This window comes from Rosa chinensis, chromosome 5, assembly GCF_002994745.2.
Source record: "Rosa chinensis cultivar Old Blush chromosome 5, RchiOBHm-V2, whole genome shotgun sequence".
NCBI classification, from domain to species: Eukaryota; Viridiplantae; Streptophyta; class Magnoliopsida; order Rosales; family Rosaceae; genus Rosa; species Rosa chinensis.
This window is the reverse complement of record NC_037092.1, coordinates 77,823,609-77,829,608: the sequence shown is the minus strand read 5'-3', so window position 1 is coordinate 77,829,608 and position 6,000 is coordinate 77,823,609.

The window sequence follows — 6,000 nt, the reverse complement described above, 5'->3', positions numbered from 1 at the left end:
CACAGCGGTGACTTATGTTGTCCTTTCGGTGGAAAGGATATGATGGGTTAGAAGAAATCATGGTTGCATGGTTTCCTCAAGATGATGTGTATGAGGATAAGAAGGTACCTTATCTAATTCTGCTTATATGCTAGAATGATGTGTGATAGTTGTATACTTCTTTCCATGTGTTGTGTTGTGTTGGGTTTTTCCTGTTGCCTAAAGTTAGACTTTGAGTGTGGTTTGTGGTGTGAGGCATCCTTCATTGTTGTGGTAGTAGAGGCCACTTTGATTGTGATTACAATGACAGGTGATGACGTGTGTGCAGGTCAAGCGGGCCCAGACCTTAGCTTGTCTTTGTGTCTCAAGTTGGGTAGACACTTATTGAGTTGGGATGCTTGGGCTATTGTTGATTGTAGTTGAAGTGAAGGTTTCACTTTCAATCTTGTATTGCAAGGGTTGCATTTTTGAGGAAATGATGCAGATACTGTTGTGATAACAGGATTCTGGACAGTTGTGTGATATGTGTGTAGTGCTGCAGTCACAGAGTCTTTGTTGGGTAGTGTACGAGGATGAGATCCATGAAATGATTGGGATACCACTAAGTGGTGTGGTAAGGATTCCTAGAAGTTGTGATACTAAGTAGGGTACCTGTATCTATTGTTGATCTAGGTATGTTGCACAGTGAGACAAGAACAGGTTGTTGAGGAATAAGAATTGGATGTGGGGATGAGTTTTATCCGTACTTGTTGGCGTAGTACGTTTAAATTTCGGGACGAAATTTCTTTAAGGGGGGTGGAATGTGATGCCCTGGAAATTCATATTTATTTTCTGAGAATTTTCCAGAATTTAATTTTTGTGGTTATTGGACAGTTTCGTGGCTCGTGGATGGAGCAGAAGTGTTTCGGGCAAATAATTATTCAGGAAGCGTCATTTTAAGGGGGGTAAGGGTTGACTTTTTATTAGTTGGGTTTATCCAAAACTTCCTTCATGAAAGTTATAGAGCGCGACGATACGAGTTCGTAGATATGTGAAATGCAGAAATCAGAGTTCGTATAGGGAAGTTATGGCTTTCGGAAGAAGTTTCCATTTTGGTATAAATAGGAATTTTCCGAAATTATTTTCATAATTTCCAAGTTTCCATTTCTGGAAACTCTCATTCTCTCTCTTTTCTCTCTCGGTCGACCTTCACTATCTAAGTTTTTTATCTGACCCGACCCGGACCCAGACCCGGCCAACCCGACCCGACTTTTCTGACAGTTTCCGGCAATGAAATCTTCCAGATCAGCTCATCTCGGCCGTCTGCTCCTCCCTCTGGTGTCCTCCAGCAGCGATTCTCCTTCAAGGATGTGCTGCAAGGAGGTAAAGTTTGAGGATTTCGGACCAGAACGGAAATTCTTGTTCCGGTGATGGCACGGCTTCAAATTTCATTCTTTGAGTCGTGGAAGCTTTCTAGATCGATCTGTGGTGTTTGTTTGGATCGATTTACATGGAAATCGGTTCAACTCGGATTGAGCAAGAATCCAAAGATGAGGCATTTTTCGACATTTTATGCTTCTTTTCTGACTTCAAGCTAGTTATGAAAATTCTCAAGCATGCTTAGATGAACAGCTTTGATGTTGGAAGTTTTGTGAAATATTGAGTTTTAGCCGACGGCGGTGTGGTGGCGTTCTGGTGGCTTTCCGGCCATGAAGGGAACTATTTTTGGTATTATATATGTTCTACTCGTTGATACGAGCGTTCGATAGATAATATGCAAATTTTGGAGTTCGTATGGAATTGTTATGATTTTTACGGTTTCATATCGGTCGATTTATTTGATCCATGAGGATTCGAGCATCTGATCGACTTATGGTTTTGGCATATCGATCGTAGAAGTATTCTGGAGACATTGGGTGGTCTTGGATGTGGTTTTGCCACGATTGGTGTCACTTTGGGGATTTTAGTTTAAAACAGGGGTTTCGGACTTAAATCGTTTAGGGATTGTTGCCAAGTTGAAACCGTATGTGATCAGGTACTTGATGAGGTATCATTGGATGGTTGTTTTGTCGTGTGGCTACCTTATTCTATATTGAAGACTCAGTGGGAGTTTCGAGGTGAGTAATCTCACAAGGTTCATTTATGAACGAAGTTACCCTTATTGTTTTGAGAGTTATTTAGCTAACTGCAAACTATTGTTGGTATTAGTGGCATTCCTGAGTGAATGACCACGTGTGTGTATATATATTTACGTGAAATATGTATATTCTTGGAATAGATGGGTGATTTATGCAATAGGGATTGATGGGTTTCATTCTATTACTTGAGGCATGACTTTTCGGGAGACAATGTGTTAGGAATTGGGAATTCCTATTGTTTGAGAAGTGTCAAGATTTATTGTCGGTACATCATGGGGGGTAGCGGGGAGCTATCTGATGCCCATGAGTACGTGTTTTTAAAAGAGAGTTTCGGGGATTTTTTCTTTTAAATGTCCTGGGAGGACTTGTGAATCATATTCTATTTGTTAGGTTAAGAATGGATATGATTTAGGTGCGTGTTGATGTGTTGTTATGTACAGGTTGGACTGATTTGTTGTTGGTACATCATGGGGGGTAGCAGGGAGCTATCTGATGCTTATGAGTACGTGTTTTTAAAAGAGAGTTTCAGGGATTCTTTCTTTTAAATGTCCTGGGAGGACTTGTGAATCATATTCTATTTGTTAGGTTAACGATGGATATGATTTAGGTGTCTGTTGATGTGTTGTTTTGTCCAGGTTGGACTGATTTGTTGTTGGTACATCATGGGGGGTAGCGGGGAGCTATCTGATGCCCATGGGTACGTGTTTTTAAAAGAGAGTTTCAAGGATTCTTTCTTTTAAATGTCTTGGGAGGACTTGTGAATCATATTCTATTTGTTAGGTTAACGATAGATATGATTGAGGTGTGTGTTGATGTGTTGTGTGTCTAGGTTGGACCGATGTGTTGTTTTGTCCAGGTTGGCCTGATTTGTTGTTGGTACATCAGGGGGGGGTAGCGAGGAGCTATCTGATGCTTATGAGTACGTGTTTTAAAAAGGGAGTTTTGGGAAGCTTTCTTTTAAATGTCCGAGGAGGACTTGTGTATCATATTTAAATTGTCAGAGTTTCAATTAATATAATTTTTATCATGGAGTGATTGTGTTGTGTTCTTTTGGGAAAAGAATGTGCTGTGTTGGGAAAACAAGGTGTGTGGTTCTTTTTCACGAGTTGATGGGTTTCCTCGTTGGATGAGTTGTGTGTGTGTGTTTTGAGTTACTCATACTGGTTTGCAAAAGCTTACTGGGTTTGTTCTGTGGCAACCCAATGCACCATTCAAATGGTGTAGGGGTTATTTCTGCAGGTCAGGATAATCGTGGCTGATGCTGAGGTAGCGTGCTTGCAGCTTAACGATAGGAAGCCATTTATGTGACTTTACCGTTATTAAGACTTCCACTTCCAGTGAACTCTGATGAGCATTTACGTTTTATTTTGTTGTGGCAGTTTAATTTGTAAGCTGTTGTATTACATAACTCTGTGAAGAGCGAGTATATGTTATTATTGTGGGTTCAGGGCATCAATGTGTACTTGGGTTAAAAGGGAAAAGTTTTCAGATATTTTGTATTGATGGCTGAACGATCGTGCATATATAAGTATGAGATTATATATCGATTTTTAATTTTGTTAAAAATCAGGGGCGTGACAAAAAACCCTAAAATTGCTTTCTTGTTTGTTTCTTTAGTTTCTGTTTTCACAGGTTTCTGTCCTCTGTTTTCTTTTAATTAATTAGCATAGAAAATGATCACCAAAATCCCTAAAAATTTACCAGTATCCAGTTTAGTGTGTTCGCTTAGTGTCTATGAAATTTCATTGAAATCAGAGTAGTTTAGGATTGGTTTTTGTTTTCGTTTTGGTTTCTGGTCATAGTTAATCAGATTTGTGTTTATTAGTTTAGTTGTTATTCCATCTTCTGTGGGTAATGACCCCTGCTTGCCTGTCTACAAGCGACTAATTCATTGTTTCCAAGGTAGAGTTTGTGTGAGCTTTAAGTTTCACAAAATAACGTACTTAATAGTTTGAAACTTTATATTTATATGACCAGGTGCTTGTTGAATGTGAAGCATTGCTAGCTTCAGTAGCAGCTATGCAGGAATAATAATGTGTCCATATGTTTAACAGACAGTGAAAATACTTTACTTTCTTCAGTAACTTAGTCTTTAATTAGATTTTGAATTCTAGATTTTATATTCATCAATTGTAACTATGAATGACTAATGGGATGAATAATATGATGTTTACTTCCACGAGGTGGAGCAGGGCTGATCCTATTTCCCTAGAGGTCATGGAGTAGGGCTTTCTATTCTCTTCTTTGTGATTGTTATTTCTCTATTGCTTATAAATGCTAGCTTTTATTAGGTAGTGGGAAAAATTCGAACAGATGAATGTGTGAGTGTGATAGAACGGACAAATTTAAGACACCCTCTTGGACTCCCACAAAAACTAGATTTGGTGACTTTGGATCTATCATTCAACTCTATTGTATTGGTAAGCTGCCAAGTGCTAGTAATTATGTGGTTACTTTGGTTGTTTTTAATCTCTCTTATTTTCTTTGAGGTGTGAAACAAATGATTTTATGCTTTCCCTAAATCCAAAGAAAAACTATCTTATCTTTCAGCTTGTCACCTTCATTATCAACTTTGAGTATTTTTCCCTTCTTACATTGCTTGTGATCATTTTCAGGACTCAACCTTTCCATAATGGACAAATTATCCGAACCCAGCTGATGCTATATATGTGCATGATGAACTATATCATTTGATGCAGTTAGGCGAGCAGTTGAGGAAATTGATGGAACATATTATTGGACAATGGATAGATTAACTTGGTTCTCTACTTTACATCAATCTGTGGTTGTATTGTTGCACTTTTATATCTCATATTTTGAAATTAGCTGTTGTATTGTAATCAACTAATTTTGTTATGGTATAAATGGTAGTATGATGAGTTTGTTCCTTAAGCTGTATACCAAAGTAGGGCTATGCCTAAATGAAATCTAGCTTGTAGTTATACTTAATATTTTGGCTTGAATATATATGTAAAGCACCTATAGATGTTCCTCCATGAAGCCACATAATTTCATTTACATGATTGAATTTCAGTGTTTGATGATTTGTTAGTTTAGGTGCAATTGAATCTCTTCTTGTGACTGAGCATCTTTCTAAATTAGATTATGTGATCATCAAGATGGAGTTTGCTTTATGGCTTGAATTGTTTTAATATAGTTAGCAATTCTAAGGTACCTAAGCTCTGAACTCTAATGAACTGGCTTTCTTCCAGTATTCTCATATTGAAGGAATGAATTTGGATGACTTTCCCCATACTAGAATATACTCACCCCAAGCTTCAGTGATTTGCATTTGCTACTTTTGGTCTGGTGCTCTATTGTGCATATTTATCTTCATTTTGCTATCTTGCTCTAAATTAGTGTAGCCTCAGTATTTGATGTACAAATAAACTAATTGTTTTTAATTCAAGGAAGAAAAAAAAAATCTGGAGCTCTATTTGTGTGTTTTCTTTTATTCAGTTTCAATTTTTTTTTTAATTTTTTTAATACTAAATGTAAGGAATTATATGCAAGGAATTGTACTTGTATATCAGTTAACCAGAGTTAACCTCAGGTTCAGAATTCCTTGCATTTGAGATGAACAATTCTTTGCATTTTTGAACTCAAATGCAAGGAATTTTCAAGTTGTTGTATTTACTCTTTTGCAAGGGCCTTTTTGCATGGACCCAAATGCAAGGAACATTCCTTGAATTTGGGTTAATGCACGGAATTTCTAGCTTTTTACAAGGAAAAAATTCCTTGCAGAATGTCATTTTTCTTGTAGTGGATCTCTACCAGTGGGTCCCTCCCATACCTCAGCAATCCTGGCCTCATATTGTTATCCTCTTTATCATATGACTCCAACTCATCATCGCTGTCTTCAGGTCGTTCATTCTCGACAATCATGTTGTGTAATATAATACAA